General features: G+C 28.9%; 1 protein-coding gene across 2 annotated transcripts in view; it reads right to left on the bottom strand.

The window, feature by feature from the left end:
• The window catches only part of LOC100167969 (protein eva-1 homolog C), a 227,881-nt gene that overhangs the window by 118,526 nt on the left and 82,624 nt on the right, over window positions 1-26,731 (bottom strand). The gene's annotated exons all lie outside the window — the stretch shown is intronic.

Raw genomic sequence — 26,731 nt, 5'->3', positions numbered from 1 at the left:
ACAGATACCTATACCTATATCAGTAGAGTGTCAACTGATCGACAGCTAACACCAAATAAGGAATAATAGCACTCAATCTTGTATATTTTGTGTTATTAAATATTATGTTTGTGAAAAATTTAAATCATAATACATATAGAACATAATAATAACTTATACAATTATAAAAATAAACCGTTTCTTATAAATGCCAAATGTGAAATGGCTATAATGATTTATAACGGCGTAATGTATAAATATTTCGATTCTATTTAATTATCAGAAATAAAATGCTATAGGTATTCTAATGTAAATTCTAAATACAGCAATAACTAATAAGTATTTTCAAATTGAACAGTTTTTGTACAACACTAAATTATTTATAAAACCTGCATAGTTAATAGGAGCGTTTATAACTCATTAGTCCACGCTATAATAGATATCATAGGAAACGTTCTGCAAAGGTAAAATTCAAATAGATGTCTAAATCTGTCTATTTTCAGTCTATTATAAAATGCCTAAATCATCTAAAAATCATCAACTAATAGATGTCCAAAATTGTATATCTAAAGTCTAATATAAAATGCACACAAACCCTCTACAAATCGTAAACCAATAGATGTCTAAATCTGTCTATTTTCAGTCTAGTACAAACTGTCTAAAAATCATCTACCATTAGACATTTAATATAATCTAATCAAAGTATTTTTCATAAGGTCTAGCAGACATTACATTAAAAGATGTTATAAACCATCTAATTGTGGTGTATACAATAGACCGTAGACGTTGTAGACGCATGCGTAGACGGATAGACGTTTAGTATACCTAAAATAGATTATGTGTGTTTGCTGGGTACTTAGGTATTTAGAGGAATCAAATTAAATAATAACTTTTCTCGTGATTTACCGTGCAAATGGACATGTCAAATGTCAAAACAATTGAAAACTGAATTGTGGCGAGTTAAAATTATATAATATATAAATATATAAGATTGATGGGTAAACATAATAATACCCGCATTATACATATATTTTTTTTTGGCAATAGGTAGGTACTTAATAATTCGAAACTGTAACGCGTTATTTTATAGAAATTACTTATCAAAAGTAATTTTCATTACATTTTCGTTACTTGGATAAAATTCTAATGAAATTACGTAACGCGTTACAAGCAAAGTAACGCCGTTACAGAAACGCGTTACTTCCGTTACGTTACTACCCAACACTGCTAATTATCATAACCCTACCATACCAACCCTACCAACATTATACCTGATAATACCCTCAGACGTCCAAGCCTTAATCTAATAAAAAAATCAAAAAAATCTATAGCCTATTAGTGTAATTTTATTCAAAATCAGTTTAAAACTTAAATGGTATACTATTTACATTATTTACTTTTTACATATAATAATATAGGTACCTAGACATCATGCAGCTTGCTTATATCCTGTATATTTCTAATAATGTTTAGTTTACTAGAATTTACCATCAACAATAATATCTTAATAATATTTTAATTTAAACGAGGACTTGGTTATATTATATAAACATATTATAAAAATTCACAAGAAAAACAATTAAATGTTTAAGTTACGAATTATTATGAAATGTATAAAATATAAGGATGTATGATTGTTATTTATTTTGATAAGTTTTCTATAGATGCATGTGTAAAGACATGAAATTTTAATCCAGATTACTCGACCGTCTTATTTTAATTATATTTAATAAATTTCGAAAATCTTTATTTACAGTTTTTTTTATTTGTATAAGCATTGAAAGTTTGTAAACCACATGGACACTATATAATACACTAAGCTTTACTCAAAACCGTATTTCGACTGAAATAATTAAATGACAGCCCCGGCTTTCATTTTTAATGATATAATTCACTCACTCTTGTTGCCCGCTCAAAATATTTGCTTATATATATATATATATATATATATATATATATATGTATGTATACAGTATATACACCATGCGTGAAGGATGTCTCCTTTGTTATATTATTAAGTTTCCATTTTACCACTAGTAATTGACATGTAAACATAATTGCTCACTATTGTATGGTGATTAATGTTATTATTAAATTACAATCAATAGGTACGTCAATGAGTACTATTTATTACGTAAAAACTCAGTGCTTAATTTTTTTATTAATTATAACTAATTAAAATTTATTTCTGTATTGACTAATGATACATTCACTTATTAGTTACATCATTGGTTTTTTTTTTCAATTTTTATATTATGTAAGTATGAATTTTTTTTGTGGTATAAAGCCAGAACATAATAATATCTATCCTAGTTGCTACAGTTGTAATAAATGTAATTTTAAATACTCAATCAAGTGTAATTACACGTTGAAGGTTTAGACATTATGACCGAGAACTATGCACATTTCCACGATACATGCTTCTATAAATTTATTACATGTGACGAAAATATTGAGTTTAGAATGTTTTGTATGACGTGAAAAATGTTATACGGAAGATAGGTATGTTATAATTCATAATGATATATATTAATATTACACATCGTTATAGCACATTATTTATGCAGTGAAAATTCAGACCTGAACATTTCAAAGTAATTAAATATAATATCTAATAAATTCTGATAGAGAACTGTACCTCGCGAATATAGCTTACCTACACGTGATAATAAATGCTCCCTGTGAATGACGTTGTTCGGTATTATTATTTTTTAACGGGACGTAAGATAAGCCCTTTATAAATCCACAAATAGCTGTATACATTTTTTCCTCCAAGGTATTAACAATTTAAAAAAAAAAAATTATGGAACGATCACCCTTTCTTGAGTGCCATCAACATCCAACGAATTACGTCACTGTCTGGGAGACATAATGTTATACGATAAGCTTCGAGACAAACCGATCAATAAAGCAAAATGTGTTATTATTGTTTATTAATGCGATCACTGCAGTATACCGGGATAACGTTAGAAAAAATATTGTTTACTCCGTTGATAAATAAATTCTCGCAGGATTATAGTTGGGTGTTCGATAGTTTTTCATCGCTGTTCGATCGACGATCCTTCGTCAAAACTGTAAACAAGCCATTTTGAAAGAAAAATAGCGAAAAATACGTTCGTTGTCCATGCGAACAATACACTACGTTTGTATTTACATTTTAAACTTGTAAGTTAAAATGTTAAACTTGTATAGTTTAGTTTCCCCGTAACATAGGTACATTTTACATATATATATTATAAATACGTGTAGATAAGGCTCCAACTAGGCTACGTTCGATTTTATTTGCTTATTTCTTGTGGCAGGTGAATTTATATATCTTATTTTTATCAAATATTGTTTCATACGGTTGTGCCTTATGAATTAATTTATGGATTTCATGTAGGTATGTATTATTTTCTCGGATCGTTTATAAATTATAATTAATTTACCGACTGAAATTAAGTTCCGTAGTAATAATATAATACTACCAACGATTCGCTCATGTTTCCAGAATCATATTCAACCTTAATATGAAGAAATAATAATTATTATGACCTGGTAAACTGTGTTTTCGTTTTCATTGTGAAAGTTGGAATCCATAAAGTGGGCTCAACTCTTAGGGTACCAGTCGTATGAAATTAAACCCTGTTGTGTATAGGAGGTATTTGAAAATTAGCGATCCCAGAGGACAGAGGTATTATAACGAGTCATTTAATATATGCAGATATAAGTTTATCTGAGTCCAAATGTAGAAATGAACTAAAAAAAAAACCATTTTATTTTCTATGGTTGAAATAAAAACAGTAATTTCATGCAAAATCATAGGTTAAAAAAAAATTCAATATTGTAATGGGCATCGTTGTTGAACCCAAAAGGACAAATATAAAATACATCTAGAGATTTGGGGACATTCACTTGTGTTAATATCAAGTGGCTTTCGTTTTTGTTATGAGAAATAACTTTAAATCTGTTTTTGACGTCAACCTAAAGTTATTGTGTTTCGATTACGTTTTGGAATATTGAAGAATTCAATAATAATAGTCATATAAAAAGAGTAATGTCGTAAAAGTTCTGGTAATGTGAAACATCTGGCTATTCTTTAAAAAGTACTTTGATCTTTGATTGTATTTGGTGCGGTTATCATTATCCATCGACCATCTTTATTACTTACTGTCTACTGAATGTTGTTTTTAATAGGTACACTTTTTTTGTTTTAAAAAAATATCGCTTATAGGATTAAATACTAATTCTTACATTAGTTCAAATAATCAAATCCAAAATGTATTTTAATATTTACAAATATTTATTATTCCGCATAGGAATAAAAGTTATGATGTACCGATAACATTTTTAAATTTAGTGAGATTAAGTATAGGTTTGTTTTTTGCAATAATGTAGCATATTATAAGTTATTATATGTACTTAAACTTGAACGAAAAAAATATTTACTAAAAAAATAAGAGTAGCTGCGTGTTGAATGTATCACCCTTTATATTTTATACTTAAAGAAAAAAAAGTAACTTATTAAGTTTGAACGTGGCGCTGCCATTAGTTTCTCAAATTTCGCTCTGCACTACTAAAACCAAAAAAAAATTATTCTCGGTGTATAAATTACTAACCATTAAAATAAATTTATATTTTTACATTTTTTTAATTCACTAATTAAATTTCGTAGTATACATAGGTATACTCCGTCGTTGTAAACACAGTTCAGTGCCCGGCGAGGTGTATATGATGTTCGATTATGGGCATTGGACAATTTATTAAAACAAACGAAATATTATGTCGTACATACATGATTTATTTGTATAACTCAATAATATTTTTAAATTTGAATTATTTAAAAATCGAATGGATAGACAATAATATTATTATATAGGTCAAAGAATATATTTGTTTAAAAAAAAAAGGTGAACATTGTTATTGTGGATTTCCATCGAAATTTCTGTCCACGATCTTTATACGGGATCCCGATTTATGGGTCTAAGGTTTTTCTGAGGTAGCACTTTACCGTGGCGCATAGTTTATAGTCGTATTTCCATTTTAATGATATTCTAACTTTTTTTTTGCTAGCTACAATGTCTGATTTCGAAGAAGGCGTACTATACTTGGATTTAGATTTGAAAGAAAATAATGTTTTTGGGTCAAGCCAAAACGAATTTATGATTACCTATACGTACACGATTAACACATATAAATACATTTCTGATGTTCGTGATTTTAGTCTACATACATAGGTGATCAGAGGAGTTAGCAAAGTATATTTCAATCAATCATAATTTGAATAAAAATTTACTAAGTTTCAGCTAGTTAAGTTTTTGATTGTCTTAGAATTAAAGATTACGTTAGAAAATACAAAAACTGATCGCACTTTATAAAACTCGATTGTACCTAATTGTACCTAATTCACAAAAATCACTTCAGTTATCTCAGTTATCTCTGCTTAGTATAATTTGAAAACAATTGACGATACATTCAAAAGATTGAAACAGAAACTTTGGAAAATGTAATTAATTCCTTTGTGAAAACACTAACACTTTGTATAACAAATGGAAGATATTTCAACATCTGTAAAAATAAAAAATAATTTAGTTTAAAAAGATGATATTGAAATATATTTACTAATTTAAATAATAAAACATTTGTGATTAACTGTAAATTATTATCATTATTGTTTTATGTTATTACTTTCCATGATTTCCTTAATGTACAATATTTTAAATTTTCTCGGATTGAAATTATTTTACTATAATAAGTATTAGTAAACTATTAGGCAGAGCAGTAGTATACTTCATACAGTGCCTCATCTGCTATCAGTTAGTCATAAAAAAAAAATGTTTTTAAATTGTGATTGATAACTACTTGTTCAATTTTTTTCAAAATAGGTGAATGTTTTTAGTGATTTTTATGAAAAAGTTGGCATTGTTACTAATAATATCGTGTTTTGATTTATATGAATACAATCCGTTTTTATATTTTACAAAAGTAGGTTATCTTATTTTTACTTTTAAATGGTGACCAAATTGACTATCTTCAAATTTTTTTGAATAACTATATTTTGAAAAATTAATTGAAATTTTTGTCATCAAATTGGAATTTTCCTATTGTTTATTTACAAGAAAACTAAAAAAATATTCATAAATATTGTTTATAAATGATCATCCTTATATAGTGTGTTGCGGGGCTTGTTAAACTTTTAAGAGTAAAATCCTCTCCAGATTCCACCATAAGTTAAAATGATTATATATTATAGAGATTGGTTGAATTTTTCGACAACTATTTTTAAAAACGTTATAGAAATAATAAGGCTTTATTTTAGCCACTTTACAAATTAGATCTTACTAATTTATGAGTTCGTCTATTAAAAAATACTGTTTATACCTCTAAATTGTTTAAATCTTCCTTTGCTGATCTGTTCACAGTCCACCTCTATGGCTACACCCAAACATTAAATTAAAACTTAATAAAAAAATTTAAAAAATTGGAAAATAGCAATTAAAAATGGAATTTCATAAATGTCGTTGTTATTAATATTTAAATTTACCATATGAAAAAAAAGTTAAAATATTGTTCACGTAATTTAATTTTAACTATAACCTTTTTTTCATATACATACTTTTAATTTTTATACAAAGTGATTTTTTTTTAAATGTATAATAATTAATAATATATTATTAAATAATATGTACTATATTAAAGATACTTTAGGCTGTATAATTAATATTTAAGATTTTTAGAAAAATAATATTTAAATCGATTGACGTTAAAAAATCGCTCCGGATTTATATTATGTAAAATCAAGTAATTATATTATTTATACAAGTTATTGTACACACTTCACGCCAAATAATATTGACAAACGATTATCGAAATCGATTAGCTATTTTATTACGTTTTTATCTCGGTTTTTATTAACAATCAGATTGAACTGTGCGCTGACATCAAGTGATGAAAGTAATATAAATTCATTGTGCACGGCGTTATGATTAAAACCTCATTCGAGTTAACACAATTTTACAAGATAAAAGAGTATTGCCACATTATAAAATATTATTATCGTGAGTTATGTGATATGTCTCGGCTTCGTTGGAAGTTAATACCTACTTTAAAGTGACGTAAAGTATAGTAACATATAATTTGACTAGACTGGTATTTCGTATAATGTGTAGAACACAATATCAATTATGTCTATAAGTGTGCTATGTATTTAAATGTAATATAATGTTATAAGTAATAATTTGGTATATTTAATGATTATACATAACCACCCAGCTCGGCAAGGCTATACATGAACTTTGTAATATACTTAAATTATATTACCAAATGAAAAAACGTTGTCGCGTGCCTACAAACAATGAATATTTATAGGTATTTGAACCCGTAATATTTTACTCGTTAATCGTAAATTACCAACTGGCGTCGAAATGGTACAAAATTAAAAAATTATGACATGTATATTATTATTATAAAGCCATAATTTTTCAACAACATTCAAATGTTTTTTTGAGCTTATTAAGCCTGTTACAAATGTTATATTGATGAGTCTTAGATACCAATCCATGCTATAATATATTCCCATAGCCATAATGACCGGTAAACTATATTTTATCATTTTAATTTGGCGATAAATTTAAAAAAAAAAACGCATCACACATTTGACAAATGAGCTGATCTAAAAGAAAGCTTTCGGTAAGATTTGTTCTATAAAATATGTTCGTGTAGTTAATATAATGTTTAACAGACTTTTCTAACCAGCTATTGTGTTCAAGAAATAGAGGGCAACGATCAAAAAAAAAAAATAAATAAATAGAAAAATAACAAGCCTACGTGTCCGGTTTTTTAGTCATTAAGTTATAAAAATTTGGTTTTAACTTTTAAAGACTATATAAGGTTCTGCATCATCGACGGCTCGAATCGAATGTTTTCAAACTAGATACGTGGTAGCGCTATATAAAAATGATCATAATAATATTCCCTGTGTGGCTGTGTAGTACCTATACATACCTATTGTCGTGTTAAGTGTCGTATTAATTTTGGGTTTTTAGAAACTATATGTTTTTCCTTCGTGAAAAAATCATATACATTTTGAGGGATATTTTGTATTCACGCCCAAATTATTTTTTTTCGCGAAACCGTATTCAATAATTATTTTTTTACTGTTTTCGATTATTTAAGCTTTTAACGTATCTATATTGAAAATAATTATAATTTACCATGTACAGTTCTTTAATTTAGTAGGTACCTACCTCGTTATATTTGATTTGCAAACCCAATATTTATTATACGTTTCCTATGTTTCCCAGACAAACAATTGGAAAATGGTGAAACATATTTTTTTAAATATACGAAACTCCTTTGGTAGTAAATGGAAATTGCCAGTCAAACTGTTGACAATATCTTGCGATGAAAAAAATGATAAAAAAAAAACAGATGAAATACACTGTGACTCTGCAGCACTTGCCTAAACTACATGTATATTTTATAGATGGCCCACCTCGGTGAAATATTTTAACGCATTTTACCTATAGTCCATATACTTTATACTATTGCTGTAAAGCAATAATTATATTACGGTTAGAGATTTATCGAGCGAAACCGTTATTGCAAGTATGAGATTGTTACGCGACTGCTGAAAACGTTTCTGTATAATATTCTCTGCAGCCTATAACTCGATCGATCCCACAGTGATGTAGTACAGCGTGTAATGTGAAATCCAGCTCAAGTGCACTCGGGATTAATCGCTATAACATCGAGAATGTCCGGGGAAATCACATCGAGAACTTTAACGCGTACGCGATCGATAGCTTGGTTTTCGCCATGCAATTCTCGTTACACACACGTTCTCCCCGTTTGTCTAAAAGTGCGTTTATGGTGTGTATATAAACACCACGTAGTATAATATAGGTGTATATAATACAGCTGACCACCACCGCCGTACGATATTCGATGAGAAATTATTAAATTTGTTTTCAGTCCTATGAATAACCCACACGCGGTCCATCTCCTGGGACCACTAAACAATACGATATAGGTCAATCATTTAAACGCTCAGAGCCATTATAATTATTGTCCGTCACAATTATACAACGTCGATCATATACTAAACATTTACCACAAACCTATCAGGTGTACATACTGTTAAGTGCGGTGTATGCGAAATTAATATAATAATATTACCAATGTAGTTTTGTCCTTAGCGAGCATCATAAGGATCATCTCGCCGCCTGATACTACCTAACTCACGTTCGTGATTCCAAGTAATAAGTATCATCCAAAGTTACAGATTATGAAATCACCTGTGACCAAACTTAAAAACGAAAGTGAACGAAAATGTCGATGCTTTCAATGTTTCACAACTTTAATTATACGAGCCCAATGTGTAATAGTTATATATCGTTAGGTATTATATTATTATATTTTAGGTATTGTTTATAACTAAACAATAGTTTTTTTTCCATATCAATCATACTATCATCCAGTTGTAATAAAAGCATCTACTCGACCATTTGGTCTGTCATGGAATTGTTGAAGTGGTGCTCTTTCGTTTTTACGACAAAACCAATGCGAAAATATTTTGTTGGAATTACGAACGCTAGTCTTGTAATACGGTTTACTTAGAATAAACAACGAAGGCAGGGAAGCGCGGATACATTATATCGCTCTAGTGCTTTATTCGTAATAATTTTCGTAATCAATCGTTAACGGTTTAAGCATAATACTTTCTTTCGTTTCGTACACAAACTCTTATATAATATATATATCATATGTGTTTGTAGGTATAACTACTGCAGGTTTGCCTTTTGGGCGTCGACAAACAAATAAAATAAATAATAGTGGTACAATGAAAATAACAATAATAACAATAATAATAATAATAAATATATCTGGCTATCGGCGAACGAACATGGTCGTGAAAAATACTCGGCGGGAGGTGCGTGCGGGGAGACACGTGTGTCGATCGTAGCTGTGGTTCTCACGGGCAACCCGCGCTCCGACGAAATCGTAAATCTACACCGTACAACGTGGGTAATACTGCTCCTATTGTGCCCGGTGTTGCAGCCCGCGAAGGGAGGCAAGTGTTTTTATTTACGACTGTATAAGGCCGTTCCCGTATATAAAGCGAATACCTCGGGCAAGTCGTCGACCGCGTATATTATTATAACGTAGTCGGCCGAGATCGTGGGGTCGCATATTGTAGCCAGCCTCTCAGAATTCGGGGCCTGGCGAGAGTGAATAATAATAATAATAATAATTTCAACGCGTGTGCACAACGACACCGTGCGAGCCCCGCCTCCGAACAGCTCTCGTTCGATACCGCGAGAGATAAAAAGAAAATTCATATTTATAATATAAATTATAATACATACCTATAGCTGATGTCAAACACATTAAGAACGAGATGCCCTGCATGACACTGGAAATACTATACTATATAATATATAATAATGGTTAAATGGTATACATTTAATTTTCAACAGCAATCTACCGAAAATAATTATTGTGATTCGATCATATTATACAGAGCTATGCGTAGGTATATATCATTATAGGCTTGAAATTTAAAATTTAAATAACAATATTCATATAGAAACGAATTTTGTCCGCGAAAAATGTGATACATAAAATAATAATCTATCAATGGTTATATGAATAAACTATCAACGTAAACGGATATTATATAGGTACTATACCTATTGTATAGGAGATAAAATAATTATTTCATCCATACCTATCTATAGTTAATATATAATTTATATAGTTAATATTCGTGCAACACGTCTGGTAGGGATGAATACACGGTATAGGTACCTATATGAGATTTTCGCAAAGTCGTTCGCTTATTTTATTACCTAAATTAATCACCCGAAATGGTGACGTGGGCCGTGAATAGTATATTTTAGTAATTTAGTAATTAGTTTATAGTTGTCATTTAATATTATGATATACGGACATAATATTATACATTTTATCAATTCGTATCGGTATCAAATAGAAATAAACATTAAATTCATTTTTCCGAAATAATTGCCACTGCAGTTGGCAGTTTGGTCTGTATATACATGTCAATGTGGAACGAATACAAATAACGAATTATCAAATAAACATATGACAAACAATGACTACCTATTATACAAGTAGCGCGGATGGGTAAAAGTCGAATATGGCGCCAATATACAGGATGCCAAGGTGGGTCACTATGGTTTTCAAACTTCATCCGCATTAGATTAACACATGAAAACGGGAATACACGGTGGCCTATCCTGTATATATATTACCATAAGTAGTCAGTAGGTATAATAGGGTTGGGGTGATGAAAAAACACACTAAACGTCACGCGCAAATTGTGACCAAGACTCGTTCTCCGTCTGTCGTTACCATAATATATTATGATATAATATTATGTATATATTTCTCTATAATTTTATGCGGTACCTACCTATATATAGTGTATGACAGGGTAGGTCATGCACACATGCGAGTAGAAAATAGCATATTTTAACAATAAACTCTTACTATTAAGGTTACCTACCCACCGCAGGAGTGAGTGCGGGCTGTAAAATATTTAAATATAGGTACCTACCTATATTATATTTGAGTGATGTGGAGCTATTAACGTTATAACTTTTTTTTTTTTTTTTTATTAAAAATAAAGTATATTTACAATCTATACATAAGTGTATAATGAGTAAGTGTCGTGACAGAGTAAATAAGTAATATATAAAAAAAAAAGTAACAAGAGAAGGAAGGCTCCCAGTAGTGCCACCTGACCAGAAATTAACGTAACAACTAAAGACCAGATTCTCGTGCAACTGTAATGTTTTATTGCATGTTATAAAAATACTATTAAAAGAAGTTATAGATCCGAATCAAGTTAAATTAAATCAAATTAAACTACAGAGTAAAATATTGCACAGATAATTGCACGTTTCAGGGTTTTGTATTAAAATACACATTTTTGTATTATTACAGGTATCATAGGTATCTAGGTATGTTATTAATATTCTGTATTACTTTATCATTGTTGTTGGACGTATTAAATTGTCTAAAATAAGTTGAGGTATACGAATTTTAAATGGTAATTATTGCTAATTCACAACGAGCGTCATACTTCGTCCGTACTGAATCATATGATGTCACACTATACGAGTTGCAACTTGTAGATAACCTGTGTTGGCATCGGTACTGTAATGTTCTATCACACTTTACCTGTACTGATAGATACTATCGAAGTGCTGATCGCCAGTATACTGACTTTCAGTACCTACTGGCTAAGAACTGATAGACGATAGTGATGAGCAACGACATTTAGTATAGGGGTGCATTTAGGGGGAGCAATAAGGGTAACTACCCCCAGCCAAAATTTGTATTGGCTGCATTTTTTTAAAAATATGCAGGAATTATGTAATAACTCAGTATTTGTGCCATCACGGTAGATGTGTCCTGTGTCGTTTCTCCGTGTACTAATCTAATAATTTATTCCTGTATTTATACAGGCCTTGTATGTCTTGTTAGTTGTTTATATTACCACGCAGGCACCGACCATGGGACAGATTCTACTAATGCGTGTTGGTCGCAGCATTGAGCATAGTTGCCCACGCCCTATCACTAAACGCTATTACGTTCAACACGACAGGGTTTTCTTATAGTTTCCGGTGTGAACGACGACCAAGCATTAGAATCTACCCTCTAGTCGTATGCGCGTTTAAATACATTAATCGATTGTAAACAATCACACCGTTTGTGTTGTGAGGAATCCGTGTTTTTTTTTTTGCTCAACAAAAATAGCAGATTTGAGTCACGTATGCGATATTAAACCATGACCATTTTTCGGTAGCACTGATTTGCGCGAACAAGTTTTCATTTTCAAAACAAGAAATTTGGTGGGTAACATGTTATACACCTGTACATTGCAACAAGAGCCGGTCCACACCTTTCCACTTATATTGAAATAAATAAATAATACTATGATCATAATATAAAAATCTAAGGTTTCTTAATATATGTAAAAATACAATCATACAGATGTAATTTTAACAAATATTATCAGATAAAATAAATTGGTGAAAAATGGAACTGCATGCTTCTCATATTTTTTTTCGGGTAGGAATGGTTCCGGCCATGCAGACGATCAAGACGTGTTACGCACATTGATTATAGTGCTGAAAGTATCTATAGAGAATGAAAAAAATGACAAAAACCACTTCCTGGTTACTGTACTAGTTTATTCGATTTTCAAACAGGAAATACGTGTTTACACAAAGCCCCATATACCTACATCTGCGGGGTTTTTACACCCGAGTCAATATGGTATAAGCCAAGTGCAATTGATTTCGAGTGGTATTATATTTGTTTCAACGAATTTTAACCGACATTTACAAACTTGTATAACAACAATATATTTCCATACTCATTAGAAAATGTATCGTCTTCCCTTAATTATTTTTAGAAACAACATTAATTACATAGTATGATTAATACGTGGTTACGTGGATACTTATCACGAATCGTTTTACTTCAACAGTTTAATTTCCAAGAGACATATTATAAAGACCTAATACATTTAAAACTTAAATTTTACTAACTTACAGTTTATATAATTTGTATACTTGTAACAGTTGTAAGTAATGTAAATATGACGTTAGGTATGTATATCAAAAAAAGACTGAACCGGACCTCTTTTTCTTGAGATCCTCACTGTTATTTTAATGACATTATTTCTTTTTATATTTATAGAAACAATTGTAGATACTATACAAGGTGTCCCGTGAGGCATGGCCGCAGAGAGGGACTCGCCGTCCAGACAAAAAGGGGCTTTTTGCTGTTATACCTATAAACTAAAAAAAATCATGAGATTAATCAAAATAAAATGTTGAAATGTCTACATTTTCAGAAAAGTAAACTCTTTAGAATAATTATCTTCAATTGTTTCAAAAATTAAAAAATTAAAAATTATATTTTTAAACTTTTTTACAAACAAATTTAATTAAATTAAATATATATATATATTACTAATTACAGTACCTACCTATTAGAAATAAATCATAAAAATATATTCTTAGAAATAGAGAATGACACCCTATACCATTCACAATCTTGCAATATTTAATAAATGAATTCAAATTTAACACGTCATCAAATTACATGTGAACTACACAATAATGAGGTAATCTAAAATCCATTAACTGGCCATAATACAGCAGAGCGACGTCCCCGGTTTTATTTTACTGTGTTTACTATTAATTTACAATACGTAACAAAAATCGTCGTTGTTCACTAACGAGGTATGAATTCAATATTAAATTTAAGTATAGCAATAATATAGGTATGTAGTATGTACCTATATTATAATGACTTTTAACTAAATAATATATTCGTAGTCGATATTATGATTATACAAGCTGATATATTTTTAAATGGCCAAACTTTTTTTATGTTTTTTTTTATACTAAAGCTACTACCACTCATATACGATTAATACCTATTTATGTTTAACTAATTTAAAATGGATTTTACCAAATTGTTTGTCAAACTCAACAACCCCAACCTTTACTTTGATCAGCTGTTTAACTTTTAAATATTGTAGAACATTTTCAATCGTATCAGCCTTCTCACGATGGAGGATTTGGATGAAAGGAGGCTGGACGTTTGTCCTTTATGTTTTTTTAGGGACTGTTAGCTTATCTAATATTTAGTGAAAATCATTAATGAAATTGAACATGAATCATTTGAAAAACTTGTTAAAGTTTATTTAGTGACTGAAATTCAGTCACCAAGTAATTTTATTTTTCTAAATATTCATCGTTTATTCAAAATATTATTTACCATACCACTATCTGTATCTACGTGCGCTCCTGAGAAAATATTTTCATACATGAAAATACTTAAAACCTATTGAAGGAACTCAATGACTGAAGTAATAAGTAAATTTATTAATATTATATTTTTTTTAAATTCAATGGCGTTTTTAGAACCGTCTATAATGGATTAACATTGTTGGCTGTCTATAAAGAAGTTCATATTTATCCTAAAGAAGTTCCTGATATATTAGCTCAAAAAGCAAGACAATTTATATAGTTTTGTAGAACGTAGATGTAATAGTAAAAATATTTATTATTAAAATATGAAGGCGCATGATTAAAATATTTTATTATATTGCGATTTTAATGTGCGTTGTTTTGCTAAAGAGAAGGGGTGCAGGGGCATATTGCACATTTTGCATTATATATAACCACAATAAAAATTCCTGAGAACACCACTGGGTATCAGTATAAAAAAGTAAAAAATAATCATGGCATGTCAAAATACCATAAGATACCGGTAAACCTTTGAAATTCCCTGTTTTGGTACCTATTTTACTTGATTTTATATAGTTTTTTTGTCAATGTCAAAAATGTGATATTCAACATCCCTTGGATTATAGATTGGACAAATATGTTCTTTTAAAAAAAGTTAGTTCTGTATAATATAATATATAATAAGTTATAGCCTATAGGTATAGTAATACCTTTATACCTACCTATTATATAATATACGTACTTACTACTCACTAAACATTTTATACAGGTACGTTTTTAAACTCTTGTGCCTAGTTATTAATTTTCACAATTTATCATATTATGTATATTTCTAATTAAATATACTATTCACCTGTAAAACAAAGTTTCATTACCTATAAGTTATAATTGTATTGAAGAGTTTTAATAATTACTTACAATAATTTTTTTTAAACTTAAGATTTCCAATTAAAACAATTAGTTATTATTTTCAATATCTACATTGTTTAATTTAATAATTACTATAACAATATCTAAAGATGATCTGAGAGAATTTATATGACATTTATAGAAAAAGTAGGTAGTTGTAAAAGCTAAAATACTTTAAACATTTTAAGTTATACATTTATAATACAACACAATACAATATTCTTCGATGAAAAATCGTAAATCAAATGATGGTGTATAACTTGTGATGTTTTAACAATAAAAAAACTCCAAGGTAAGTAAAAATAAAAATAAAAAATCAGTTATAATAATTTTGTATATAATATTATGTATTTATGTACCTTTAACTCAAACTGGAATTCAACCATCAGTATAATTCTTTATTTTGTAAATTCTCAACAACAAAGCTAAAACCTTGCAAATACATTTATTATTCAAAAATATGTATCATCATTCATAACGATATAATAAAAGTTGAATTTAGAAAACTATATTCCTTTATATTATGTACTTGCATAATATTATATTTAATAGAATATTAGAAACAAATCTTTAGATATTTTCATATCAGTTAAATATAATAAAATGTTTACTTATTAATAATAACATAATATTATAAACATAATGATACGTATATTATCATTATGACAACTGTCTTATCCTTATAAATTAAAACTATCTAAACTTTTTTTGCATATAATATCAAAATTCTTTCATGTTCGTGGCAATTTCGTACCAATGTTTTTGAGCATTATCAATAGGTGCTCAAATATATTCTACAAAATTTGAACTTGAAATAAGATAAAAAAATACTGTTCTCATGTTTTAATAAAATAGGTTTCAAGAGCTTGCAAAGCAGGGTATTTTTATATATTTGAATATTATTATTTTTACGACAGCTTAAATCAAATAGGCACATAGGTACAACCATTAATTATAAATACTACTTGTATATATTATAACCAACGATTCATCGCTGTGTTCACACAAAATCATTATATTAATAAACAAAATTAATATATATATATTTATGGAATTAAATAGATCGTAATAAGAATAACATGTACAGTGTAAAATATGCTATTTTGAAAAAAAATTAAACATTATTGTTATTATATTTCAAATAGATGGACCTATATAATAATTACACAATTATTTTGATCCATTGTTAGTTTCAATCAAGCCTTGGTTATTAAAATGTAATTATCTATTTGGGTAAAACAACGTTATAATCTGTGAAATATGGTGATTGAAACATAATAATCACAATTGATTGCGAGAATTATTATTATTTACAGTCAGTAAAATCTAAAACGTTATTTCATTGTTGTATTACTCTCTGTTTATAGTGACGACTGATACATATAATTTTTATTGATTTATTATATTGTGCATTATATATACCTCCTACATCGTTATTCCCATAGCGGTAAACTGCAAAATAAAATGTTTTTCAGCCATACATTTAATGGATGTTCCACGTTTTTTCTTTTTTTTAAAAATAGCAAGAACATAGCAATTATAATATAGAAAGCACTACGAGAGCCCGAAACGTACCCAAGGTAAACTTTACGACGTTATTCAATTGGATATTTTGAGACATGACTAACATATAAATCGTTTCGAGAAAGCACTTCGATAACTATAATTATAAACTTTATAATAGATTAACCATTGAATATTTGATTCCGCATTATAATTTTAGATCATAAAAATTTTCTATTTCATATTTATTTTATAATTAGATAGGTACATTTAAAAAAATATAATACTTATTATGAAACATTTTTTACTGTTAATTTACATTTATATAGGGGAGGAAGAATCGACTAAATACATACTTTTTACAATGAGGAATAATATTTATTGTTTTTGGTAAACGATGTGTACAGTAATAAAAATATTTCAAAAATGAATTTACGATCATATTTAGCACAGGAAATGGAGCATGGAACATTTGATCGCAGACAAGTTGAGCTTGAGAAAATTGAGCCCAAGGAAAATTAAACACATGACTTTCGTTTGCAATAATAATAATAAGTATTGTGTATGGTGTACATAAATTACAAGTTAAAAAGTGCATATTTTATGAATTATAGCATAAATCCGTTTACTCGTATATGTATATTATTATGCATGTTGAATTTCTTACTATACATATTATTACAATAAATTAAATTCAATACTTTTAACAGAACCTCTTAAAAAATGTTTCGAACTTATGCTAGTTCATTCAGCATTTTAATTATTTACGCAAAATAAGAAGTTTCACCGTACTTGAAAGCTGCAAGTTTGGTGTGAATGAATTAAAATAAAACTCCTATTTAATACAGTCTGTGGGGGAAATGTTTGCACAGTACTTATGGCAGTTTGCTAAAAACCACGCATTATTAGAACAGGATGTAATTCTGGTTTGATTCCAATATTATGTTGAACAAACGGAAGTATACATTATCTTTCGTTTTATTAGGGATAAGAGCAACAATTTATGACCACGACGTTTCATTGTATTGCATTCAATACACCGCCAAACTATTATTTTTATCAAATCTGTACAATTATCCGTTTAAACTTAAAATGTGTCACCTACTAAACCCAGATAATTCCCTTTAAGTGATATGGAGGGAGGTGTAACTTCTGCACCCCCACCGCTAAATTTTAACTTTGATTTTCTTTTATCTAGGACACTGGGATACCTTAAAGCACACAAGTGTTATATCCACTTTTTGAAATTTTCGGTGAACGCAAAAATAAGTTTTGCTGTCTCTGATATTTCTATTTCAAGAGCACAAGTGTTCTATGCCACATTGAATGTGACATTGATGAGTGAAAGACAAGAATTTTGTTAGGTTATGGGCATTTGTATTATTAATACAAGACAGTGTGCAATCGATTCTGTTTTTGATGAAAAACTCATGGATACCAATATCACGACATTAAAAAAAAGTGGACATATCACTTGTGTGCTTTAAGGGTATCAATTGGTCCTTGTAACCACTAAATCCGATATATAATTAAGTACAGTTCACACCCATGGACCAGCTACATTTTTGAAATATCTACAGAACTGGTTAAACAGCATCTTTTATTATATTTAATCAAAAAACTAACTCACTCTTTAATTTTACCACATTGCTAGTTGATAATTAATACGTTTGTATGAGTTAATTGGTACGTTCGTTTTTTGGAAAATATTATTGTACTGCATGTAATTTTGATAGTGGAATTTGAATATTTCTTACATTATCATGAATTGTAATAAATATCATTTACTGTCACATCGGATATTAATAATAGTTAAAGAGACGTTTGGCAATGAATTGAAAAAAAAAATAAAAAATTCGTAAACATATCTTATATTATATGAATAAAAATCAACTTTGTTGTATATTATACTTTTTTTAAATTTCAAAATGTTGACATTTAACCATTTTGGCAGTTGTTGCGTTTTTCTCGGAAAGAACCTACGAATATATCTGCAGTAGGTATAATAACAAAAATGTTTTTGTGTATCCATAACATGCAGAAAAAATAAACGTTCTGGTTCGATTTAAATAAAATGACAGTACATGACAGTTCTGAGTATTATTTGAAAAATCAAAATAAACTAAGTTTATGTGGTTCCAATAATGAATAAATATAAATAAAATACACTTCTGTCGGGTCTCACGTCAACATGGCTTCAGGACGAACACCGCGAACTTTTCCTGGTTTATCACTATAGTAATATAATATTATGTAATAGCTGGTAATATTATGTACCGGATGGTACACAGGGTATAACAGAAATGAAATACTCAACTGGAAAATATAAAACTATGCAAATACTCTTGTTCCAACCAATAATATTTTTAAAATTAATTTTGTATTTTGACTATAAATAATTATAATAAAAAACTTTAAGATATTGATTTTAATAAAAAAAAAAATTATTGCATGTCATACCTATTACCTAGTATGTTTTATATGCCTACCTGTTATGGCTATTTTACACCTTTATAACACAGTATATAATACATGAAAATCCTTAGAAAATATATAATACCATAGGTTATAGGTATATAATACGGAATTCATAGTGAACACCCAATAATTGCGTGACAACTCACAAGTGAAAAATAAACTATTTTCATTGTTTGTCTTAAGAGATTTAAAGCTACCTAGCTATATCAGGAAATTTAATTCTGCAATAAAATTATAAACTTCAACATCTATAATAATGGCATACAAACATAAAGCAGGCAGGTATTATAGATTATGAATATTTTAATAGAATGTAAAAATTATCTTTGTGTCCAGGCGCACGAAAATCAAAACCATCAGAATAAATCCACATTTTGTTCACCATAATAATTTTGTGTTCATCCATTTAGGTTATTGTGGTGTTCTACTCTGTTCTACTAGGCGGTTGTGCAGCGAAAAATTCAAACGATTTAATGTAGTGTGAAAGGTATGAAATAAACGTAGGAGTCGCTGCTGCAGAGCCGTTCGAAAAATAACTTTTTTCCCCAAATATAAAATTGACACGGTTCACCGAACTGTTAGTCGATATTCCATATCGTAACTATACATGTAGCTACTATTTTATATACACGCACATTAAATTATAATAAAAATATATTATTATTTTGAATACAACCGCCAATACAAGACGATTATGTATTGTTATTTGATTTTCTGCAATACATAATATTTCACAATTCACGTTTTAAGCATTTAGGAATTGTTCACGAAGAATGACTTTTTTTTATGATAACTTACGCTCTTGAGTACATATTGTACACATCTTTTGGATACATGTTTGATACGATTAAAGTGTAGAATTGTGAACGGTTTGATTATATCTGAGCAAGCTGACTTTTGTTATAATTTATGCTTTAAAATGTATTAAGTATTGTATAACAATAATGTTACATATTATAAACTATGTTGAAGTGTTGAACATTATAAAAGAGCAAAAAATACTTTAAGACCCACAATAGAAATTTTATACAATAATTTGGCAAATTAAAAATGTAATTATGAAAACAAAGATAGGTATCTTTATTATTATTTGGATTATCCGGATTTTTGGATATCTTCCAAATTCAAGTCCATGGCTGTTTGATTAATTCCTACTAAATCACAGAATCAACATGGTTGGTTCTATAATACTCCAACTTACTTGGATTAAAAAAAAAATCCAAAGCGTTATTTTTCTTGAAAATTAATAACTTAAGAAATGTCTCTAGAATTATTGAGCGAACTGCCCTGGTGAGTGGTGACCATGAGATAAATCACTTGATTCAAATTTATAATAACAAATAATACACTAGGTAATAACCTACTCCAAATTTAGTATAGTGGAAAAGTACATTGCATATTATTATATTATAATCAAGTCCGATTTTAACCTATTCGTCCCCTTGGCCCATCATAACAGCGACCAGTTAAAATTGCTAATATCAATGTGGTTATACTATACAAACATCAGAGATATGTTAAAGGTACATACGATTTAATTTATAAGCAACATACATATACATTAAACTTAAACATACAAATAAATAATGAAAATGTACTTTATATGTATTTCAATACTTATAAATTATTTATTACCTACCTATGTTATATTCAATTGGACTATAGGTAGGTAACAAAAACTATATTAAATTGTATTATAATATAATGGAATATATCGCGAGTCGTATATTGTATTAAATTATTTCTATTCAATTAATATAACAATAATTATGTCGAGTATGGTTATTTTATGCAAAGTCGATTATTTCATGTATTAAAATGATACATTTTTTGAGCAGTTTGGTCTACAAACACATTGCGTAATAATAAAAACAATAAAATCGTCTTAAGCTGTTTTCAGGTGAAAGTGTAAATAAAAGTGATATATTTAAATATATTGTAGGAAAAGTCTTAAAGTAGGTAGACAAAGTGAATACTCTTTCCCAAAGAATACCTATAAAAACTTTTCTGCTCAATACTGTTTACCGATTGCACGTTCGAAATTTTATTATCAGCTGATAGGAAAGTTTTAAACGATCCAACCAAATAATCATTTTCAACCTTTTTATTTCCTTTTATTTTTTTTTTAAATACTTTACATTTAGCTTAAGTACTTCAGGCACAATTTTGCTAAAAGGTTCACCGTGACAAAATTTCACGTTAGCTTTTATTACATTTCTTAACCAACTCTCGTTAATCGAATAATAAAATAATACACTCTGAACATTCCCAACAAAATTATCACATTTGAACAAAATTATATAAATATAATCAGATTATTCAAACGAATAATATGTCTCCCTGACAGTTAAATTAATTTGGTTTTTTTTAAATCATAATCGCAATTAATTTGCTTAATCCGAGCTTATTAAGATTTGCATTCAATTTAAAGATTTGATAATTTTTTCAATGGATTTACAGTTAAGTTTACTCTCTTGCATATACCTCAAAACTGAATATTTCCAATAAAATACGACCTAAAGACCTAAAGACGTCTGCTCGTTATAATGAGATGGTGCACAACAGGGACATTAATACTTAAATATTTATATTTTTGTCGGCTACGCGTATAATTATGTAGGATTTTATTAATGTTACTATTTGTTTGTTTTTTTTTTGTTGTTGAAATAAATAATTGTAAAGAATGCAACCTAAATTAACTACGTATAGTGTTATATTTGCACCCTAATTATTTTTTGTCGCACAAGGTGGTAATTTCAATGGAATTCCTCCATTCAGCATATAACTTTAGCATTTAAACAAAAGATAATCCATTTAAAATAGGATAATTATACTTACATGCATACTTATTAATTACCCACTATTATTATAATACTCGAGCTAATATTTTACACGATTTTCCTGACTATAATTAAAAAAATATTTTGATCCCATATTTGTGTAACGGGAAAAAAAAGAATTACATGCGCGCACGAGTAAATCGAAATGTGTTCTGTGGGTTTTTTTAACCCGTACATTGAAAATATTGTGAGCTATATATAATATTATACCTTCACAAAAAATATAAATGCGTTTGATGTAATATTAAATATAGGTACACAGGCGTGTTGCTTGCAGGTCACCTTGTGATTTTACAAGACAAAGTTCTTATTACAAAAACGCCTTCTCAGAAGACGGGATCCCCAAATTCCTATACTGGGCTCGACGAAACGAACTTGCACGAGGTGGATATCATTTACTATTGAAGTTTCGAGGAAGTATAGCCCAACAACATCATATTATACCGGGTTAGCATGACCGTAAATGGTATATATCATATACTATTTATGGAAGAACACTCTACCACTGTACCTGCTGCAGGATATTATAGGATGCGTATATATCGTTAATTGTTACCGGATGGTTGACCACCTGGAAACAACATTAATCGATAACACATTATGACTTCTAACACTAGGCCGTTCCATCGTCTAATTATGGTCGAAATCGCACAACAGACTCGTGGTTTAGGTCCTCAGCCGGTTGTTGATTGCTCCAATCATGTTTGGCGAAAAGCACTCGCAACTAAAGATCATATAACGGCGACTAACCGAATCCTGTATTATATCACAGCGGAATAATTAATAAATTGGTGGACCATGTTGAAATGTGATATTTTGTTTACCAGCAGCCCGTGAAATTCCAATCGTTATATCAATTCCAGAAATATAGGTTTGAATTTACCATATCATCTGACCTCTTCTGGCATAATAGATACTTTTAATATGGGTTAAATTTTATCCAAAACGTCTTCAACTTTCGGGATCTTAGGTAGCATTTACCTATAGGTACTTGAAGTTTCGAGGACATATAACTCAACAAACATCATATTATATTGGGTTAACATGACCATATTATATTGTTACTTTATCGAAGAACACTCCACCGTGGATACCGAACCGGTAGGTACCTATACTGACTACTGCATGATATTATAGGATATCGTTGATTGCTGCCGAGTGGTGACCACCTGGAAACATTAATCGACAGCACTTATTGTCAAAAACTGAACAAAAAATTCGTACTTGAGTCCCCACCTGGTTGTCGATCGCTCCAATCATGTTATGTGAAAAGCGCCCTCAACATAGCAATGACCAACGGAATAATTATGAAATCAATTGGTGGACTATGTTGAAATGTGATTTGTCTACCGAGCCCTGAAATTGTTTCGTTAATTCCAAAATTATAAGTTTGGTAAAAAATATTGACCAGATCGGTAGCCTCTTCTTACATAGTACTTTTAATATAGTTAATTTCGACCGAAACGTCAACGACCAGTAAACAAATAAACTGACATTTTAATTTTCATGGTTTTAGAAATATCATAATACCTACTCAATTATATTATACGGTATGTTTTTAAATAAGAATAATATTCTTTTTTTCACTAACATTTTCTCTGTGCTTTTTGTCACGTCTTGCTTCTTAAGGTATACTTTTTATTCACCTGCTTTTTTCGAACCCATGCAATTACAATGAACGACACGTCGCAACCGGACGGAATTTTTAAACCGCACCCCAATCATCATCGATGGTATTTCCATCAGCAGAGTCCCAAAAGTTTGAGAGACGAATACAATACAATAATATTCTGGTGTCCCACAACAAGAGGCAATTTCATTCCCATTACACCCTTTGTCAGATCCCTTTCACACCAAATAGTAAATATCGATATAGGTAGATCGTTATAATGTCTAAATGCCTTATATCTTAAGTAGCAGATCACAACGTGGCGATGTGATCACGAATTGATTTATTACGGTTATAAATAAATTAAAAGTTAACGGCGAGTATAACATACCACAAAACTATATTTTAATATTCCCCTGGTGACAATATACTATTTAATTAACGGTATTAAATTACCTAAACCAGACAGACCTGGTGTATAGTGGGTATAGACTTTATCGTAAGCCGTTATAATTAGTAAGGTTACTTATACGATCTTTTAATTATTACTTAATATGAAATATAAAAACAAAATAAACTAATTTGGCTTGTATAATAATTACGCTCTATCTTATCAAATCATATTAAGAAACTCGTATATAGTCCAAGACATCCTCTTTCCCACTCATCAGTAAATTGAGTAATTTATAATATTTCTCACTGATGATATTCGGGACACGAGCTGACAACATTTTCAGAACATAATAATGTATAAGGTTATAGTGGCGTTATACGAAGTCGTTCGCTACGTGTCAAACTAAATTTATAGAATATATCATATTTATGTAAACAAATTTGGATGGCAATGATCTCACGTGGTACCTAACGTCCTAACCTATATAAGACGTGCTCAACGCGTGTATGCGTTTGCGATACATGTTATACAATAATTTGAAATGGTCGTATAAAGAGCTTAAACAAATTGGTATCTAAAGTAACAGTATTATATAGGTGTTTGTATATTTTAACAACATTTTTTTTTTCTTTTTTCCTTGGTTTTAACTATTGATTATCAGTTTTATTAATGTTTAAGGTTTTCAAATGTATATCATATAGGTATTCCCTCTGAAAAAAATGTAGATTTTAAATTATGGAAATTTAAATGATTCAAATACATTCACTGATAAAATGACTTAAAAATGCAAAGTTAATGTTATATCCACTATAGCTATATATAGAACAGTAATTTAAATAATAAACCAATACCTAGGTGTTTTAATAGCCAGGGTATCAGGGAATAATGTAACCAATATCTAAAATATTTAATGAGGTCAGTAATAAAAAAAGAGAATATTATAATATTATAAAAACCAAATTGGAAAATATTATTTTTTTTGAATTTAACTTTTAGTATGTAGAATGTAATCATCTGTGGTACATCAAACCCTATTGTGAAATCTTCAAGAAGAAACACAATAGAACAGACTATATTATAGATTATATAAGTAACATAACAAAAAAGATTTAGCCTAATCAGAATATCTGATATGATAGCTTTAACATTTAAAAAACAGTGTAAGTAGGAAAAAATCGAGTAAGGCGTAGTTATTAAGGTTGATTACTACATTGTAGCGAAAAGTCTTGAAAATTCGCCTACACCATAACATAAAATTTTACAATGAGGAGGACATCGTACCTGCATGTGTGTCTTGCCCTCTTATAATCGCTTAAGTGTATAACATACCAAAATATATGTTTAACAGATACAATTTTATGTTGTCAGCTTAAATATTAAAGTGAATTGACCCAATATCAAACTTAAAATTAAAAATATAATCTGTGTTTTCTCGTAAGTATTTTACAATATTTTAATTTTTAAGTGAAATATAAGTACCTATGTAAAATTGTAAAATATAATTAATGTTTAAATATTATGTTAATAATTAGTTTGAAAATTAAAATATTGAAAAAAAACTAACGAAAGACTAATACCTACTCTTGAACAAATGTTGTTATTACCTTTAATTTTTATAAAAACACCAATTTCCTGAACGAAAATTTGCTGTGTTTTCTATTTCAGTGAATTCAGGTGTGATGATTTATTGTGTAAATAAAATCCAAAAATGTACCTAGTTGGAATTTAAATTATTATTATATTATACAACTTCAAATGTAAATAGTAGTATGGTTTTGAAAGCTTATGATATGCTATGATCTATCTTTCAAATAATTCATTAAGAAAATATTAATATGACATGAACTTTCATTAAAAATAGATTCTGACCGCAGTCAATTAGATGGGTGCGTCTCCTTAGCTAAGAATCGTTTTTTCACGTTCAATGATTTATCACTGAATTCCAATTTATCACCAATATTAATGTAACAGTGATCTACCTTAAATAGATAGATACACATGAAATATACTATACAGCAGAAGTCAGATCCCCAGGTTTTCTTCTTTACTTACATCGGATAATATTTATTTATTTTCTGTTCTTAAAAAATAGCATGACAAAATCATAACTGATGATCTCACTGGATATATTATATAATTCAACATATTATTTTAAAACATATCTGCGGATATTAATCACGAAATAAAAACAGCTGATTCAATTAAAACTGATATTGAATAATAATCATAGGCTCAAATAGGAGGG

This window comes from Acyrthosiphon pisum, chromosome A2 (genome assembly GCF_005508785.2).
Source record: "Acyrthosiphon pisum isolate AL4f chromosome A2, pea_aphid_22Mar2018_4r6ur, whole genome shotgun sequence".
Lineage (NCBI taxonomy): Eukaryota > Metazoa > Arthropoda > Insecta > Hemiptera > Aphididae > Acyrthosiphon > Acyrthosiphon pisum.
This window is presented reverse-complemented; position numbering and strand designations above follow the sequence as displayed.